The 20,783-nt window shown below is 44.7% G+C and overlaps 2 long non-coding RNA genes across 7 annotated transcripts in view; one reads left to right on the forward strand and one right to left on the reverse strand.

Moving 5' to 3' along the window:
• LOC147573352 (uncharacterized) overlaps window positions 1-20,783 on the forward strand; it is an 802,611-nt gene that overhangs the window by 238,728 nt on the left and 543,100 nt on the right. The window lies entirely within an intron of this gene.
• On the reverse strand, window positions 1,651-3,386 carry LOC147573354 (uncharacterized). Its single transcript, XR_015245128.1, has 3 exons — window positions 3,096-3,386; window positions 2,699-2,765; window positions 1,651-1,904 (listed from the first exon to the last, which is right to left on the reverse strand). It is a non-coding gene; the product is annotated as an uncharacterized LOC147573354 (long non-coding RNA).

Below are 20,783 nucleotides of genomic sequence, written 5' to 3' on the forward strand. Positions count from 1 at the left end.
CCATCGACTCTGGAAAATGCCTGAGAAAATTTCAGTAAATTCTCGCAGTGGATCTTGGGGGCAAAGCCCAGGGAGCCTATGATTTTGCCCCAGTGGAAATTGATGAGAATGGGGATGTGTGCACTCTTTGCATTCAGAGAAGCTATGACGTGTGGTGCTTGGAGTGGATTTTATACCAGACCGTAAGCAAACACACACACATCCTGATAGGGTGGCCTAGTGACATGCACACGAGACACGAAACAAGAGAGCTGGTGTGCTACGGCCGCCATGACAGCACGCCATACGCTGGGTGGTTTAAACGGCAGACGTTTATTTTCTCACAGTCCTGGAGGCCGGAAGTTCAAGATCAGGGTGTCAGCAAAGTGCGTACCATCTGAGCCTTCTCTCCTTGGCTCGCAGATGGCGGCCACTCGGTCTCAGAGGGTTTCTGTGTCCTAATCTCTTCTTACAAGGACACCAGTCCTACTGATTTAGGGCCCACCCTAACGACCTCACTTTACTTTGGTCACCTCTTAAAAACCCCGTCTCCAAATACAGTCACATTCTGAAGTACCTGGGTTAGGTATGCAACATATGAATTTGAGGGAGTGGGCAACACAATTTAGCCCATAACATTTGGGTTTGAGTACTGGCTTTCCTACCTACCAGTCATGTGACCTTGAGTAAGATATTTAACTTTCCTGAGTCTCGGTTCCCACATTTGCATAGTGAGAGTCAAAAATCACAGCATGTTGGGTGGTGACCTGATGTGAAACACGCACACAGCAGGTGCCTTGTGTGTACCAACTGTGGGTGAATAACCGCTCCTTGCCTCAGCCTCTCGGTGACAGCCCCTTCTGGGATGGGGGACATTAATCTCTAACATTTATAGAATTACTTAGAGACTGTGAGGACATTTTTCAGATGTAGTTCATCTAATTTAAAAAATTGTGTCATTACTATTAATATCAAAACTGTTGTTAGTGCCATCATTATACTGATGTGACAGGTAGAAAATAGGTCTCTGTCTCCCATCGTAGACCCACTGAGGCTGAGCATCTTGTCCCTGGTAGTAGCTTTCACGACCTCAGGCACTGGTAGTGGACTGTCTCACCCACCAGCCTCAGCTCTGGGAGGTCTGTGGCAGTCTTAGGATCAGGAACATGAGGGACATACAGGTTGTCAGGTCGAGTACTTTGAGTTGGAAGCCAGGGGTCTGTGGGGTCTGTCACGCTCTCTCTGTCTTGCCTTCCCATTCATTCTAAAATCAATTGTGCAGAAAACCCACTGTCTTTATGTGTCCTCTGGCTCCTTTTCTAATTTCAGAATTTGATTCCAGTGACTTCTTGTCAACTCTTAGTATAGAACTAAGAACTGAAGAACTAAGAACTGAAGAAACGCCTTATCAAAGTTCAAAACTGTTATCTTGAGGAGGTCAATGAGAAGGAAAACAACATCTTATCAGCTGGGAGCCAAGTTAATGTTTCTCCATTTATTTTAGCCATAGACGCGGGGTCAGAGGACTAAGGGGCATATGAGTAATGATAAAACCTCTGTGTACAACACGTGGCCTTACTTTGTTTTGCGGCTAAAGAGGCCTCTGCTTTGGGAATACTTTGAAGAGAAGACTCACTTACGGGGGTCTGTTCAGGGAATGTGGAGATCATCATAGGAAGGACGGGACCCACCATCTTGCATGAGCATACCAGCAGCTGGATGTGGGTCAGGTGTTTTGTGGATGTAATGTGACTCGATCCTCCCACAAAGCGATGAGGAAAAGAAGGAAACCAACTGCAAACCTTGACGTGTGTATTCTTAATAAGGTCTCTGGAATCAGCAAGATTTAGGGTCAGATCCTGGCTCCGTGATCAATACGAGATGGAGGCCAAGTGTAATAGTTCTCCAAGCTTCTCTTCCCTTCCCTGCAATTAGAGGTGATATAAGTGGAGTGCTCAGCTTAAAGTGTGTTACATAGCAAGAGGTCAGTGATGGATAACTCACCTTCACCATCATCACCACCGGACACCTTGATTATGTCATTTTCTAGAAGGCTCAGTGAAGTGGGGCTTAGTGTTATTTGGCATGGAAGATGTTTTAAGTTATGCCGATAAGCCTTCTTTGTATACTCTTTCTCCTAGAGAGGAAGTCACTTCCTTTTCAAGTCTTTTTCAGTCCTAATTATCTGAAGGAGAATATCACCATTTGGTGCTAATAGGACTTCCACACCTCTCTAATGCTTGTTAACAAGGAGAAATCAGGCCTGAGGCTCAGAACGCTAGACAGGGGGTGGTATATAACTAGAATTTAACAGTATGGCTTTTGTTATCATGTCTTCACGTCTTCTTTTTATAGATGGCAAATAGTAGTGGTTTCACACTCACAGTGGTATTTGAAGCATCTTACATAACATGATTAAGGGAAAGGCTAGAGTAGTAAATTAAAAACAAGGAACGAACAGTGCAGATTGTAAACGGATATGACAAACGTGGTGATGGTGCTACGTGGCTCTTTGGAGATTGGAGGGCTGCCTCCAGACAAAGAAAGCAAAACTCATTAATGTTGGCTCTATGCTCAGAATTGTAGCGGTTTTCCATCTCTTTCTGCTTCTCCTGAAAAGCCTGGTACCGTGTCCCCTGCGTCAGAATCATCCAGGAGAGCCTAATAAACATGCAGGTTCCTGGCCCTGTCCCCATGGTGTCCTGGAACCAGCTCTTACCAGCTCACAGGCGCCGAGGGGCCACTTCTGTTCCCAGCTTTGCTCAGTGACGTCATCACATGGGAAGCTGAAATTCGCCAAAGTGAGAATACTTACACCAGGAAATCGGCAAGTGCCGCAAAGCAGGGGTTTCTTCTTCCTCTTCTTCTTCCTCTTCCTCTCTTCCTCCTCCTCCTCCTCCCCCTCCTCCCCCTCCTCCCCCTCTTCCCCCTCCTCCTCCCCCTCTTCCCCCTCCTCCTCCCCCTCTTCCCCCTCCTCCCTCTTTTTCCTCCTCCTCCTTCCTCGTCTTTCTTCTTCTTCAAGAAAGCTGGTTGCAAAATTTACCAGCGCACCAACTGCCCCTACCCCAAACCTGCTGGGGCAGAAAGTCTAGAAGGGCCCAAATATCCACGCTCACTAGGGTGCATGCCATCCAGGTGATTCTGCTGCTTGGTCCACATTTTGTAGTCACCGCCCGAGAGCCTCAGCAACCCTCTGGACCTGCAACTCTGGCTTTCGCTAAGCCACTGCCCCTGCTCCGCCCGCCTCGTCCCCCAGCCTCTGTGGCCGTGAGGGCTCAGCTCTCTGGAGGGAAAATGCTGCCGAGGCTTCCCTATCTGATGAAGCAGAAAGACACTGGACAGGGACAGAAAAAACACTCACTTAAACACAAAGAGCCGAAATAATTGCTGAGCAAATCTAGAAAATGACTGGCTAAGTAAATTGCTTTTTTGTGTGTAAAGTTTCTTGGAGTTTGCCCCTGGCTGCGGGGTGGAGGGAGACAGCGGCTGCTTGCGAAGCCCGGGGCGGACTCGGAATCCCTGGCCGGGTTACACAGGCATTTCCTCCTGCTTCGGGTCATGGCTGCCTCTGCCCGCAGGACCCCTGAGCTTCCCTTGGAGGCTCGGGAAGGAGGCCAGGGATTACCGTAAGACACTGAGATCTCAGTCTGGAGTCGCTGTTGCGTTGGCTTCTCCAAGTCACGCTCTTTTGGTACGGAATTCAGATCAACATACAGCCTGTGAAAATGGTGGCCTAACTTTCTTGCAGATAAAAGCCGTGGGGATGTCCCTTTCCATCAGTAAGCACTTAATACGCGTTTATTGTGCTAAGGTGATTTTCCTAAGAACATAATCGCAGCACCCCAGCGCGGGGAGCATACGAGGCACCGTCACAAAACCCCTTTCATACGATCACTTATTAAAAGCACATAATGAGTCTCTGAGGTACGTGTTCTTGTTCTCCACCGAGGAACAGAATTCAGCCGCTCGCCCAGAGTCACAGAGCTGGGATTCCAGGGCGGCCAGTCTGCCCCGGGGGCCAAACTCTGAACCACGCAAGTGGGGCTGCATCTCCCTGCCGGCCATCGGCGTTCCCTGCTCGAAGTCCCGTGACACAGATTCTCGCTCGTGGTTGTGTGGCTGAGACGGTGAGACTCAAACAAGTGAGGAGACTAACCCGTGATCACAAAGGAAATGAAGGCAAGGGCTGCAAGGAGAAAAAGGACCACGACACAGGTAGACACGTAAGGATGTGACCATTCTGTCTGCACAGGTGGTGCTGCTCACATCCACGTGGGACGGGATCTTCAGGATCGCAAAGCTTGAGAGCAGAAGGGACCGCGTGGGGTCCCCGCTGAAGCAGCTCCCCCTCTGTCGGGCTCTAGCTCTGTGAGCCTAGCAAGTCCTTCAGCCCAAGACTTCGTCTGCCCTCTTGTACGACGGCCATTATAACATTCGCTCAAGACGTCGTCAGAAACATTTAATAAACGAGCGTGCACAGCCCTCCTAGCAAAATTCCTGACAAAGCACGGGGGAAAAATGTGTTGTTGTTATTATTTCAACCCAAAGCTGGATGTTTTTGTGAGTTTGTTATCGTGGTGATTTACAGGAAAATCCCTCAAAGCCTGGAGCCTGCCTGTCCCCAAGGTTAGTCCTGTGATAAGCCCTAAACCCAATCAGGGATCTCTTCCTGGCTGGCATCCCACAAACATTAATGAGAAAGGGAGAGAGGAAGGGAGAGGGAGGGAGAGGAAGGGAGCCGGAGAGGGAGAGAAAGATAAGCGGGGGAGGGAGAGGGGGGAGAGACACAAGGTAGGAATGTCCTGACCCTCCAGAAGAGGCTGTCTGGACCCCAGCAAAAGTCCGGCCAGGGCCCCTGGGCTGCGGGGAGGGACGTGTATTGGTTTTGTCTCCCCAGAGGAACTCTGTTGTTTGTCACCACCTAGTCTGACCTTAAGGTTGACTCACTTGCCCTCACACAGCAGCAATCTCCACGCAGAGCCAGCTGGGGATCAATTTGATCTCAGAGCAGTCCCTTTGGACCAAGAGTAAACTCCCCTTTCCTGTCAGCATGAAGGCTGTCTTGTCTCCCGCTGGACTCAGTAGACATTTCGGTTTCAATTTCTGATCCTAGAATGTCAGCAGTCGTCCAGATGTAATGCAAGAAGCTGCCTGGGGCTTCTTTTTATTCTTATTTATGTTTTAAAATACTTTAGAATATTATAAGTGCAATAGTTGGCGATTGAAGACAGTTCAGAAAATACAAATAAGCCAAAACAAGGGAAAAAAATGGAACTACAAATCCTACCTTCCATAAATGTAAGCTATAGCTTGGTATTCTTAATTCACTTCCAATTCTCTTATAAAATAAGAGAACAAAGAAAAAAAACTATGCAATGCTAAGTGGTTAAACCGGCTGGATTTCGTTGCTTCCCAAATGCACATGGATAGAAATTGGGGGCGCTTGCTTTGAGTTTGAAAAGGAAAGAGCTGTTCCTGACCTCTTCTGAATAAAGGAAGACAGGAATATTCGTGGCCTTTGCTGGGGCCCACAGGAATGGCACATTCCAGAGTCTGAAAGGAAGCAGTGAGGAGCCCGGAGACTCCTAGTCCAAATTGCCCGCCTTCCTAGGGATGAGCAGCAGCGAGGACAAAGAAGGAGTTAGGTCTGCCAAAGGAAGGCTCTTTGCCACCCACAGATCCACTCCCTGGGCTTTCTGATCCGCACAGAGAGAGAACGGGGAAGTCCGCTCTCACATGTTGGCAAGGCTGGCAGCGGGGAGGAGGGGCGGGCCCACCAGCCACCCGTTGGCAACGCTTTGGTAAAATCACCATGATTCAAGGTCCAGGCTCCTTTTTGCAGCCCCAGGATTGCCAGTGCCTTGCAAATGGAAGGGTTCACGTTGGCACAACCGGCCCAGTTTCTAGCCTTTGAGTAGCTGCACCCGCAGCCGAATTGCAGTCAGGAGATTGCTCGGCGATTGTGTCACAAGAAAAAGCTACCGAGTAAGTGAAGCGGCGTGGTGCCTTCACCTGAGCCTTCCGTCTCTGCCGTAAGGAGAGGGTGGCCAGGAGGTCTGCACCTTGAAGGCTTTTTCTTTTCTGTCTCTCCTGCTTACTGTGTTGTGGGGTCTGGAGACAGTAGAATGGGTAGGTCGCTTGAGTTGCTTTGCCTCAGTTTTACCACCTGTAAAGTGGGAATGATGTAGGATCAACAGATGCTGTTTGATGTAAACCACCTGGCAGGCTGCCCTGCTGTTACCCAGAACCATTTTCTTTCTTCCTTTCTTTTGTTGTGGTCGTTTATACGTAGTAACGGGACCTAGTCGGTTACTCTTAAGTTCTTGCTGCGATCAGAGGCCATCCAGTCCCATTAAGGTGACACTCAGCCTTCAACCGAAAGCAGTTGCTGGCAGTCTGTGTCCGAAGCTGCCCCGTTTGGTTCCTGATTGTGAGAACCAGTCCAACTTCCCAGATCTATAGGGGAGGTTGAATGGTGGGATAATCCAGCAGAGGAGATGAAGAGATCCCAGTTTAGATTACTGCCTCTCGGAAGGGTCCACATGGTGAGTAGAGACTGGATATACCTTGTGATCTTCACTCCTGCCTCCCAGCTTCGTAGATCTCATGCTTTCCTTCAGTCCCATCGTGTGGGGGAAACACACAAATCTGAGAGAAAATCTTAGCATCTCCTTAGAGAGGCACCACACTCAGACCTGACAACATATGACGTCAATGGAATACAATCTTATGAATCTCTCAGGTTGTGTATCATTTCTGAGAAAGTATTTGTTAGCAGGCATTGAAATTATCAGCAGTTAGTTTTAACCCAGAAAGGAATATATTTTGCAGGCAAGCAGAAACACTTCAGCATTTTTTATTAACTTCAATTGACGTCTAGGGATTTGATGGTTTTCTTAAAGAAAGCTGGTTGGAAAGCCCAGCCATTCGTGTGTAAACTTTCCCCATTAGTCAGGCTGATTGCTCATGGACTTGCCCATTAACCCACCATTTTCTTCTTGCCCGAAGCCCCCTTTGTGGCCCTCGCAAGGATATAGATCCTCTGCTCCTATATGCAAATGTTAGATCAGTCGATTCCTTCAAAAGCACAGATGCCAGTCTTAGCTACAGGGAGCCCAAGATGGTCGAAGATCTGTCTTCTCATTCTGTTTTCAATCCATGCTTTAAGGCAGCATTTTACAAAGTCAGGGACTTCTATTCCCGGAGGGACCTTTCCACTTTGGTACCTGTGGTCCAGCTGGTACCTAGTAGACAAGGCATTAAATAATGTTATCACACGTTGTAAGATAATTATTTCCTTTTCAGTTTTCTTTCAATATTTCTGAAGGTGTCTCAGAGAAAAGGTCAGCGTGATGCTGGTGTAAATTGTCAGTCCCTTTCTAGGCTTGCCAATTTTAGCAAATAAAAATCTAAGACACCCAGTTAAAGTTTTCAGATAAGCAACAAATATATTTTTAGTATAAGTATGTCCCCAATACTTCATAAGCCATACTTACACAAAGAATGTGTTTCTCTGACATCTGGATATCTTGTATTTTCTCGGGTACTTCCGGCTCTTTTTGATTTCTACTAATGGCCCCTTTTCTTTTAAAAAAAAATTGTCTTTAACGTTTGTTTATTTTTGGGAGACAGAGGGTGAGTGAGGAGGGGAAGAGCAAGGGAGACACAGAATCTGAAACAGGCTCCAGGCTCTGGGCTGTCAGCACAGAGCCCAACCCGGGACTTTGAACCCACGAACCATGAGATCATGATAGGAGCCCAAGTCAGATGCTTAACTGACTGAGCCACTCAGGCCTTCCTACTGATGGCCCCTTTTTTTTTTTTTTTTTTTTTTAATTTTTTTTTTTTTTAACGTTTATTTATTTTTTTGGGACAGAGAGAGACAGAGCATGAACGGGGGAGGGGCAGAGAGAGAGGGAGACACAGACTCAGAAACAGGCTCCAGGCTCTGAGCCATCAGCCCAGAGCCCGACACGGGGCTCGAACTCCCAGACCGCGAGATCGTGACCTGGCTGAAGTCGGCCGCTTAACCGACTGCGCCACCCAGGCGCCCCTGATGGCCCCTTTTTAACAAACATTCGCAGACTTCACGCTTGAGAACTATGCTTGGCAATGACGTCTAATTAAAGTTTAATAACAAGGTTTTGTTCTCACAATATTTATGTTTACACATACCTTGTCACTTAGGAGAGATAACTCCAGTTGTGTATTCACAGTAGGTCATTTAAAAATAAAAGGTGATTTTTAAAAGAAATTTAAGTAAAGACAAAAGCGCGGATAGATGAAAACGTGTTAGTACAGAGTGAATTTGAGTGTGGGCCAGAATGACTGAGGATGGGACTTGCTTCCTCCCTTTCGTTGTAGTTAGAAGTATGTTGTATATAAGCCTGGGGTAAAATGCAATGCGTGCTACAAGTCCGAGGAATCCACAGCTCTCTCTGTGAATTCTTTTAATACGGGAACATAGAGAAAAATCTCCAATTGCCGTTTTTGTTTCTTGGTTATCCTGAGAGTCAGTGAGACTGGACTCCTAAGTGAAGAGATTCAAGCTTTTGCTCAGATGATTTTCTCACTTGGAACTCTTCTCTCTTTCTTCCCAACTTCTCCTAGTTCAGTGGTTTCTGCCCGTGTAGGGCCAGAGCGCTGAGTTCATGGGGAGCATGTCAGAAACACAGACTTTCCCGGCCCCACCTTGGACCACCAGCCTCTGTGTTGACAAGCTCTCCAAGTGATTCTGATGGACCTTCCAATTTGAGACCCTCTGTCGCAATGCCTCCATCGAGTCACAGCTACAAAGCTGGGACTGCTGGCAATGTCCTCTCCCTTATCGGAATATCCAGAGCAGTTCATCTGAATTCCCTTGTTTTTTTGTGGGCACTGCAGTTTTTTGCAGGCAGTGTCTGCTGTCCTGTTTCACCGTGAGCTCCCTGCGAAGAGGAACATTATAGATGGGTATCTAAAACTTCCTGAAGAAATATCAGAACTCTTTATCTGACAAGGGGTTTTTAAAAATGCATTCCTAAGAGGTCTTGAACATAGGGATCATTAAGAAAAAAAAAAAAATCACTAAACTCTTGATAGCCGTACCTTGGGCTAAAGGTGCAAGCAAGACAAGACACAGAAGAAGCCGTGCACATGGCTAAATATGCAAAAATACTCAGTTTCCCTGGAAAGTAAGTTAAAGCAAATTAAGCTATGAATAAAGCCACGTTAGCTATAGAATTAGCAAAGATTTAAAAGTGGTAATAGGTTTGGCAAGAATGCAGAAAAATAAGCACTCCTATAAAGTGCTGGAGGGAGTTTAAGTTATACAATTGATATGGAAAGTAATTTGGCAGGATGTAGAGAGAGCCTAAGCAAAGGTCATGCCCTTTGACACAGCCATTTTTCTTCTTGGGGAAAAGTCAGAAATGCATATGAATATTTATACACAAGTATGTTCATTGCAACATTATTTATAAATAGCAAAAATGTGGGAATGGAATGCATGCCAAAATGGTTAAATAAATTATGTTAAATAGAAATGATGGAACATATGCAGCCATAAAAAAATAATGTTTTCAAAAGATATTTAATGACATGGAAAGTTGGTGTCTTACAATGTTAAGTTAAAAAAAAGAGCAAGATAAACATTTATATATACAGTATCATAAGAATTATGTTAAAAATGTGTGTGTGAACACACAAAAGAAAATAGACCAAAACATGGGCAATATTAGCTCTGAATAAATAGTAGGCAATTCTTTTACTAGAAGATGCTGGGTCCCTTTATTTTCTTCTAGACTTTGTGGCATTGGGTAGACAATTGGTTCAACAGAACAAAAATATGTACCAAAACAGATTCACATATATTCAGTTGGTTTTCATGGAACATCCAGATAAGCATATAGAAAAAAAGTAACTCTTGACCCCTACCTCACGCCATGCTTAAAAATTGATTTGAGATGGGTCTTAGACTTAAAGGTTAAATCTAAACCTTTCTGGAATAAAACATCGGAGAATATCTTCAGGACTTGGAGGTAGGCCAAGACTCGCTTTAGTGGGGTGGGGATACAGGTATGGGGAGTCCCCAGGGTTAAATATATCCATGCCAAGTTATCTCAGATTTCGTAACCTTTCAGATAAGTGTCACAGTTTTGTCTCCTCTCCTCTCCTCTCCTCTCCTCTCCTCTCCTCTCCTCTCCTCTCCTCTCCTCTCCTCTCCTCTCCTCTCCTCTCCTCTCCTCTCCTCCCCTCCCCTCCCCTCCCCTCCCCTCCCCTCCCCTCCCATTTTCTCTTCCCTTAAAGGATGCATCTCATAGGGAATTAATTGTTTGAAAAGAATGAGACGACCTTGTTGCATAGCACCAAGAGCCCCAGCTTTGGAGCCAGGCAGACGTGGGTTTAAGTACGAGCTCCTCTTGTAGCAGCATGAGCAAGCCACTCAAGCTCAGAGTTTCACAGGGTCATTTTACCAGTTAGGCAAAATCATGTGCATAGCGTGGCCAGCACATAGCATAGTGTCTGTCACATCATAGGTACTCGCATATCTGTTCCCTTCCCTCATCTCTTTTATCCACAAAGGTGGCCATCTGCAGGCTGGTGTGTGACACATGAGGAAGTAGTGGTTAGGGTACAGGTTGTGGAGTCAGGCCTTTTGGATTGAAGTCACACACACTCCCTGAATAATGGAGCAAGTTGTATTTAATCTCTCAGTGCTTTAGTTCCTTCATATGCAAAATCCTGAATTAACCCAGAAGGTTGTTGCACCATAATCTATATAAGACGCTTAGCACAGTGGCAGAACGTATAGTAAGTACTCGAGATGTTAGCTCCAGTACTCTTTCTGAAGAAGGACCATCTTTGGATGTTAAATAGCACCCCACTCTGATTACGGGATAAAGGGAATAGTGCTGAGGGCTTCAGAGGGCTGTCTGAGTCACAGAGATGCCTCCACTATTCAAGGCCATATTCTCTGTATTCCCGATGTCAATTAGATGCCGGAGCCCATGCTTCTTGGAACCCAGAGCAACACCAAGGTCGTTCTACTTAGCCCAAGTGACAGCTGAATTATGAACATTTCTCATGTCCTCACCTCTGGGTCAGGATAAATCACACTCTGTTCTTCGTTATTATTTTCATGGGGTCTGTGACACAGTCTCTCGAAATCATGTGGTGTTGAAATGTTAAGACAAGTAACATCTGTGGGGAAAGCCCAATATCAAACCAGAAGCCGAGTGTTCTCTGTCGGCTTCATTGCCCAGGCTGGGGGGGAAGCTATTTATAGAGTATTCCTTATTTATATCTGTGTAATGGCAACTCTGCTGGCTCCGAAGGAGGAATTATGAGCAGGTACATTGTCTCTGAGTGGCCTCTTTACAAAGAAAAAAGACTCAGTGGATATCCAAAAAATCAAAGCAAAATTGAGTTACAGCTCCCACGACTCAGAGAGGTATAGGGAAGATGGTTTGTAGCTCAATGATGAGTAAGAGTTATATTCTCTGCACTCTGGGCAGGGGGATGAAGAAAATGCCATTGAAGGTAGGGTGTGCTGCATCCTGGCAGCCTCAGGGTCCCTGAGAAGTGCTAGATTCTACTTGGCTGATGTGAAGAGGGTCATCAGTTCAGCCAGCAGTATTCAGTATGCACAGCTACAATGGCATGGCCCAGAGAGAGGGCAAAAAGACTTTTCTTTGATGGTGAGGACTTACACAGTCATAACTTTCACTGAGAAGGATGCATGTTCATAGATTAGTCCACAAAAACACAAATAACCCTCTTGTACTTTCTAATTATCCTTCGTAAAGCCCATCATGCATGTAACTCAGACCTTGTGTTTATATCTAGTACCATTCCTGAATGTAGGAGATACTCGGTAATTGAGCAGTCGCTTGAACTTTGCTCACAGGATATAATACTGCCTCAGAGGGCATTGTTTATTATTTCCTTCATTCCCTTTCCAAGAAGGTGGTTAATTCACGAGACCCTAGGGAAGAACCTGGGTAAAAGGAAATCAAGAACATCTCACTGGTGCTGTAGAACAAGTTAGACACCCTGGGGTCTTCTTAGTTAGGAGTCTTTTGGTTCCAAGCAACTGGAATCGGCTTTACCTAGATAAACTTGGGAGGGAAAAGTTTGTATTATAAGGCTTTGGGCTAGAACATGATCTTCAAGGGCAGGGAAGGAGCCACTGTTGGTCTTGGGTTTAAATCCAAACATGTCATTGGGACTCTCCCAGGTCTTGTCTTTGCTTCTCTCTATGTATGTAGTCTTCCCCTCTTCCTTGCTGTAGTCTTTCTTTTCTAGCACGCATGACTGAAAATGCCCACCCACACGTCCACTCTCAAGACCAGACAGACCCAAGGTGAGATTTCTTTGTATCTGTTCTGTATTTTCCAGGAAAGAGACTTTAGTCCTTTTTGGGACACATACCATGTGTCTTTTAGTTCCTTTTAGCCAGGGGCCCACTCCTATTGCCAGATGGATAGAATGCATGGGGCAGGACAACTCCCAGCAGAGATACTAAGTATTGTGGCTTAATTGGTGGGTATTCCATTTGTGATTCTAAAGCTTCAAGATGGCCCGTCCCTTCCCTAGGAATGTCAGAAAGGTTTGAGAAAGGATCCGAATGTCCCAACAAAACATCCAGTATACATCCAGTATACTTTCTTGAGTATACTTAACAACAAAACATACAGTATACTTTCTTAAGAGGCTAATGAATGATGCTACTAAGATAGGGGACCCAGAGGGTAGCCTTGTAACACAGACAATTCATGCTTAGGGACAGAACATCCCACCAGTTTGTCCTTGGGAATATGCGCTTCTGTCCACCTTCATGGCCATTACCTTCTTTGAAGTCCTCATCCTCTCCTACCTCAACTACTTGGTAGCCTGACTATTTGCCTCCCTACCTCATGGACTCCCTACTGTCACTCCTGTCCATTTCCTGAAGTGCTTTCAGAGACCAGGATTCCTAAAATTCAAGCCTGGCCATGTCACCTTCACTCTTGAAAATGTTAATGACTCTAGTAGCCCTAAGAAGTCCATATGCTTGACTTTACCCTTTAAGATACCAAATAGTGATTTCGGCCTCACTTCCTCTTCATGCACATCCACCAGAAGGTATATCTTAGGTTTGTCCAACTCAGCCACCAGGAAGGACGATAGAGTCAGAACCCTGGATTCAAGTCCTCCTTCACAGCTAACTAGCTCTGTGACAGAGGGCAAGATATTTAGTTTCCTCCTTTGTAAAATAAAAATTAAATATAATACCCACACATAAGTTTGTAGGAAGAACTAAATGAAATAACCTATATAAAGTGCTTGAAATAATGCCTGGAATATGATGAGTATGCAGTAAATACTACCTATCATCATCATTGTTAGCATCATCAATAAAATTAACACCTTGTTTTGATTCCTAGACCCTCAGCTCTCATGAATTCCAAATTTTGTTATATCACTCATTTCTCTGAAGCCAAGTTGAACATATTCTTTTAGTATGGCCAAAAGGAAGCTAGGAACTATGGATATAATGAATAAAACGCTGCCTCATTTATGAGTCCTTAACCATGTCTTCCTCAGAGGCACCTAAAAGATAAGAATAAATGTTGTGTTTTGTTTGTTTTTTAAAGAAATCATGTCTTTTTTCCTAAGTAGAGTGGGTGGAGCATTCTAGTTCTTGACCTAGGACTGCTCACATAGGAACCCACAGGCAGAGGGCTGGGCCCAAGATGGCTGCCACTGGGTCTCTGGAGCACAGGGTCTGAGCTGTAGCACCTAGCTTGTCTCCACTGTCACAGGGGAAGGATGTGGCAACCCTGTAATTCATTACCAGTGGAAATAGAACATCATTGCAGAGATAAGGACAACAATGGCTTTCTATCCAGTGATAAATTACTAACAGTCGCATTATTTTCCCTTATTTATATATGGGTCTCTTTATTGAATTTAGGGGGAGATAAATAAACGATCTGCCAAGCGTCTGGTTAATATTACTTCTCAGGGACTCGTTTTAGGCCCAACTAGACTCCTACTGATAATATCTGTAAGCTTTTCGGGAGGGAGAGACATAACATTTGTTTCTGACAAGAACCCTCTGTTTGCCTTATCTGTTTCATTTGAGAGGCCATCGACCCCTAGCTTCTTTGGTTAAAACAAACTCTTTCCAGCCACGGAGGAGTTCTTGAACTTGATTCTCGCCACACAACGTGACAGGGTGTTGTGGCTGCAAATCTGAGGTCCTCTGTCATATCCAGTCAGACTTCGTGCTTTCTGTTGGCCACCAGGAACCAGTGAGGGACATAGTGCTGAGTTTCTTCCCTATTGCATCGAGACAAGGATTCAGTTAGCCAATTTGCATATTCTTTCCTGGTAGGAATTGAGAGTTTCTTTTTCTTTTAATCACAGCATTTACATTTTTTTTTTTTTTTTTAATTTAAGGAGCTGTTGATACACATTGGTTTAGAAATGCACAGCTGGTCTGTGGCAATGAAAATTAGCCCTCAGCCACAATAAAAAAAAACAAATAACCCTAAGTTTCCACCAACATGCTGCGATAGGGCTGTAAACTCAGAGACCTTCTTTATTTTCAAGATCTGCCATTCTAATGTTCTGACTCTGTGCACCATGTTGAAGGCGTTTTTCTACAGGGTCCCAAGGAACCTGTGCTCCTTCTCTGCTGGCCATTTCAGAGGCAACAGCCTCTGAGAACCTTTTTCTGATCCTAGGTCTGTGTCTAAACAGCTAACTGCTCTGTTCTACGTTGTTGGCACCCATCACGCCGCTTTGCTGTGTTTCCATACTCCTCAATCCGGGCAGTGAGTTCCTGGAGGACAGGCCACCTTCTCTCTGTATCTTCAGGGTTTAGTTCAGGGTTTGGCATGGAATAGGTGCTTAGTAAATATCCCTAGGCCATTGTGAACCCTAATGGGACAGTGTTTCTTTCCCTGGAGTGCTGGTCTTCGTTTTCTTTCTTTGGCTTCGTTTATTATTTGAGAAATGCATCTCTGTCTCGCCAGACCATAAGTTCTGTAGAAGCAGAAATTGTATCTGTATATATACACCATTTCCCCGATGTCTAGCACAGTGCCTGACATTTAGTTGACGCTCAACATATGATTACCGAATGAATGAATGAATGAATGAATGAATGAAAGGCACTAGGACTTCTGATGCAAGGCCTGTGCTTGTGGGGCAGTGTCACAGTACCATGTAAGTACCACATAGAAGAGGGCACATCTGAGTCAAGCTTGGTTCAAATTCCAGCTCCAACACATCCGTTGGGGAGAGACACAATGCAACAACAACAACAAATGTGCCTCCATTTCATCATTTGCCAACGTGGGAAAAATCTTAGGGATGTTGATAAGAATAAATATCCAATGACTCTGAAAACTTGTACTTCACTTAGACGCACCATTCTGATGGTAGTGACTCTCTGACTCGTGTCCTAGCCTTGAGTGCTTCCTTGAACAGTAGTCAATATGCAGTGAGACAGGCCCAGGTGAGGCTTAGGAAGAAGTTCTGGTCCTGGGTGACTCTCAGCTTGCAGGAGCCATGGTACAGAAATGAGAGAGCCAGCTGGAAATAAGAGGCTATGTTTCTATGGCAACAAGATCTGTCTCTGGTCCCTTCAACTGTGCATATTCCCTGGTGAAGGCCTTGAATGGGCTGTCCTTGTTTTGACCATCAGTGGTTCCTTTTTCTCGGAACCCTCCTCACCTTATCCCACATGGCCCATTCATTCTCTTTCTCGGTTTCTCTCCCTCTTTCTCTCTGACCTTTTCTGCCCCTTCACTGATCCTCCAGTTGAGCTAGGTGCCAGTTTCCAGCTGGGATTGAACACAGCAAGAAAACCCTTCTAAGTCACAGGGGGGTGGGTGCAGTTTGGGAGTCTGGCAACTAGCACTGTAGCAACAGGCCCTGCATCATCCCACCCAATTAGTGTGCTGGGTTTTTTCTAAACCTTTCTCTGTGTCCTGCGCGCAGCTCGTCCTCTCTCATCCACCCGCCACCCAACCTCATGCAGGCTGACTGCGTTGCTCTGAAATCGCTGAAGGCACTCTGGCTAATGAGCTAACTTCTGGCTAAAATTCAGTTTCAACTCTGAAATTCTTCACGTTGCTACCAATGTTATTTTTTAAAAACCAAATTGGTGGCATTATATTCCCTTTATCCCTTCCCTTGAATGAGTTTCTACTTCTCCCAGTTAAATTCCATATGCCTCATCCTGAGATTTAACGTTTTGGATGTGATATGCCTTTAACTCAGCTTTCTAGCCTCATTTCCCTCTGAATCCTGCTAACCCCCAACTCTGACGTTCCTCTAGACCTCTTCTGGGGGGCGGGCAGGGAGTATGGAATATCACTTGTATCTCCATCCTTCTTAATCTGTATTTGTGCTATTTTGTATATACCTTCCTTGGAATATAAAAGTCATGATCACCTTCAATTATCACCTTCTTTAGGAAATTTTCCTTGAGTCCCACAATTAAAATAAATTTCCCTTTGGTGTTCCTGGGTGGCTCAGTCAATAATCATCCAGCTTTGGCTCAGGTCATGATCTCATGGTTTGTCAGTTCGAGCCCCGCGTCGGGCTCTGTGCTGACAGCTTGGAGCCTGGAGCCTGCCTTGGATTCTGTGTCTCCCTCTCTCTCTCTGCCCTCCCACCCTTGCTTTCTCTCTCTCTTTCTCTCAAAAATAAATAAACATTAACAAAAACGTAAAATACATTTCCCTTTAACTTTGCTCCCAGAGCAATTTGACTGTGGCCCCCCTTAACCCATCACAGCTGATGTGGTTTCCAGAGCTATCTTTCCTTTCAGCGGCATCTTGGTCAGTTCAGGCCGCTATCACAATACCATTGACTGGAGGGCTTCAACAACAAACACCGATTCCTCACAGTTCTGGAGGATAGGATGTCCAAGGTCAAGGTGCTGGCAGATTTGGTGTCTGATGAGAACTCACCTCCTGGTTTGTAGATGGCTGGGTTTTCACTGCACCTTCACCTGGTGTGGGGAGAGAGAGAGAAGGATGATCTCTCTCATGTTTTGTTTTTTTGTTTTTGTTTTTTTTTAAGGACACTAATCCCATTCATAAGCGTTCCACCCTCATGACCTAATTACCTCTCAAAGGCTCCCCTTCTGAAACTGTCTCGTTGGGGTTTAGGTTTTGAACATAGAAACTTTGAGGGGACACAAACATTCTGTCTGTAGCAAACATCTCTCACTTCGACCAGGGAATGAGTTTCTTGAGGACAGTTTCTTGTTTCCCATCTATCCCTCAGCTCAGAGTCTAGGACACAGTGAGTGTTAATGTATCTATGGGAAATGAATTTTCATAGTTTTTCCATAGATATACCTTTCCCCTTTTATTGCCAGGTCCTTTCAAAGAACTGTTTTTTATGGAAATCTTCAAAGTACATAAAAGTTGTGAGAATAGTTTGGCAAACCATGTATTCATCATCCAGCTTCAAAAATCTTGTCCATTCTTTTAAAAGCAAAACTCTGCTTCAGACAAAGACTTTGGTGGTGAGGGGCATAAAGACACCATTCTGTAGTGTCCAATTAATCCAAATCAAGTTTGAGCAGAGTTTCCCTCCACCCCCAGAATATAGGACTCCAAGTGAAAAGATGTCTTCCTAAGGCAATTCTGAAGACAAAAACGCAATATAAGAACACACTTCCCAATAATGTGAAGATCTATGACTCTACTAAATAAAAATGTTCCCTTAATGTACTGTAAAAAAAATAAAGCTGTTTGGCTAGATTTATCAACCTGCTCCAGGAGCAGAATTAAATTTCCATCCTACATTTTTTCCTACTTATTTAAAAACACCTGAGTTGTTACGTAGCTAGTCAGACAACTGCTTCATTATGTAAGTATAATACATGTCTGCCCTAGAGATGTATGGTTTCCAAAAAAAAAAAAAAAAAGGCTTCGGTGTTCTCAGACCTGTTGTTTACAAGTCATTGTTTATGATTCCTAAGGAGACAGATGTGGGTACAATTAGCTACATGCTAAAACATTACTAAAGATTTTAAGAAATTAATAATGAATCTGCTATTTAATGTAGTAGAGGTTCAGACTGAGTTCTCACAAAATGAAATTAAAGCCAACTCAAAATTTTGAAGTTATGCAGCTTGGAAATCGAATGGCAAGGAAGGCCTAGGACGGAAATCTTGATTCTCAATGGAATGGATCACCCTCGGAGATTCATGGTTGGCAATAACGAGTGTATGTGCATATTGACACGTCATTATATCACATTCTCATTTTAGAGTCATGCGAAGTTCATGGCCTTGAGTTCCAACAAACAGCGAGTGAGGAAAGGTTTTTCTCAAGTGTTTTCTCCTTCCATAAGCTATTCACCAGTATTGCCTGCAGCTTCTAAACCGGGCAATTCATAGGCCATGAGATGATTGAAAACAATCCAACACAGAGTGCTAAAACAGTGACCTGTGGCCGCCAAACTCCTGGAGGGAGCAAGGTGGGAGGTTGGAGAAGGCTGGTGAGAAGCTACAGGTTGTGAAGGTGAACATCAGGGTGGGTGGGGCTTCCTCACTTCTTAGAGCCGACTCTAAAGTCCATTTATGATGGAACTGGGAGATTTGGAGTAAGCCAACCAAGTAGTCAGTGGCTTCTTCTCCCAAAGGCTTCCATAAACCTGGATTGGTGGAGTATTAATTTGTTGGCTTTTTTATTTCCTCTTTTCTGTCTCAGTATGAGCCCAAGAGAGAGCCAGAATATCACATTTCACTGGGAAAATCACTCCAAGCTCCTCTGAGCAGCTCTAGCTCAACCAACAATCCTGCTTATGAACATAGCACAGTGTAGATTCCTCATGAGCCTTCATCAACAACTAATTGATTTGCTTAAGTTTAAGTAATGAATGATCAGTCTCTCTTGGCCCTCTCTCCAGTTCTCAATCTCTCCTGATCAGGACTGACATATCAATGTAATGAACTGCCTCCGTTCTCTTGTCTTCCAGCCATAGAAAACACCACCACTTCCAATTAAATGCTCTGTGATTTATGGAAACCTACGAGCTCATTTGCCTTAATTCTTCCCTCTCTTGGCCATGTGATCCTATTATATTTCTTCCTTAAAATGTAGTGCTCCCTACTCTGAAATGACATGGGTTGTCGTGCACAAAAAAGTTGGAAGAAAGAATGGGCTAAAGGAAGTCTGAAAAATGGTGATGGCTTCCTACCACTTAATGGGCAGTACCATGTTCCAAAAAAATGCCCTGGTCCCATTAGTGAGGAGTGTATTCATTATATTATTAAATTCCAGGAACCTCTATAACCCCCCTTGAAAGACAGTGTAGTGTCCCTGTTTTATATATATGGGAACCTGAGACATGGAGAGATCATGGGACTTTACTAAGGTTCCATAGCAAGTGGCAGAGTTGAAACAAGTGCCTGGTGCATTGTTGACTGACAGTCATGTTACTCATGATGACTCTTCTTGTTTCATGCTGTGGTTGGGTATCTGTGGTCTGTATACTTCTAGAAGCCTGGGAAAGTATTATTGGTTTCTAAAACCATTTTTGATATTTCAAACATAGAAGTGATTCATGCATTTATCGATGGGATGGAGCCACAATCTGACAAAACATGTTAATTTTCTTTGTTTGGGCTGGCATTTTTTTTTTTTTCAACGTTTATTTATTTTTGGGACAGAGAGAGACAGAGCATGAACGGGGGAGGGGCAGAGAGAGAGGGAGACACAGAATCAGAAACAGGCTCCAGGCTCTGAGCCATCAACCCAGAGCCTGACACGGGGCTCGAACTCACGGACCGCGAGATCGTGACCTGGCTGAAGTCGGACGCTTAACCGACTGCGCCACCCAGGTGCCCCTAGGCTGGCATTTTAATAACTCAGAGCAACCGTCCTGATTATCCCTCCTGATTAGTGTACTACCATCGTGAAGGAAGTCTGATTAATGTGGTTTGACACAGAAACAAGGCAAAGAAACAAACAAATGAAAGTTTAGAATGTGGGTTCCTTGGTCAAAGGAATAACAATATTCATGAGAATATTTGGTTTTGTAGTAAAGAGAGTATTGTTTCGGAGAGACAGAACTGATGTATGTGCAAAAGCAATGGACAGACTCCAGACACATGCAAACATGGAGACCTAAAAGGAGTGCTGTAGCCTACATGCTGCCTTCCCTTGTATCTCTAAGGAATAATGGATGAATATCAGATTGGGTGGGTTAGGTCAAGTTATTTAAATAGTGAGTTTGAAGCTGGACCTGAGTAAAGAGTGGGACTTGAGTCGGAAAATTAACTGAATGTGTGTTTCCGTGCAAAGGAACGTAAACATAGCATAGTAACAGCTTCACCTGTTCATCATACTCAGGCATCAGATGTGTCTTGGGTCAGGTGCTGAACTAGATGCTGGGTGTAGAAGTGAAAAAGTCAAGGACTGGGGCGTCTGGATGGCTTGGTCAGTTAGGAATCCGACTTTGGCTCAGGTCACGATCTTGCAGTTTGTGGGCTCGAGCCCCACATCGGGCTCTGCGCTGGCAGCTCAGAATGGAACCTCCTTTGGATTCTGTGTCTCCCTCTCTCTCTTTCCCTCCCCTGATCACACTCCGTGTCTCAAAAATAAATAAAACAGTAAGGAAATTTTTTTAATTAAAAAAACCCCATAAAGTCAAGGACTATCACTTGTGGACCTCAAGTCTAGTAAAGAAGGCTGAAGCATCAATAAAATAATTTAGTATGGAGTGATTAGGCTTCAAGGGAAACATATACTTAGCAAGGCAATGGCAAACAAGAGGGACTAAGTAAGACTTTCCTGACCTACCCAGGC

This window comes from Puma concolor, chromosome E2 (assembly GCF_028749965.1).
Source record: "Puma concolor isolate L17-30 chromosome E2, mPumCon1.1.hap2, whole genome shotgun sequence".
NCBI lineage: Eukaryota > Metazoa > Chordata > Mammalia > Carnivora > Felidae > Puma > Puma concolor.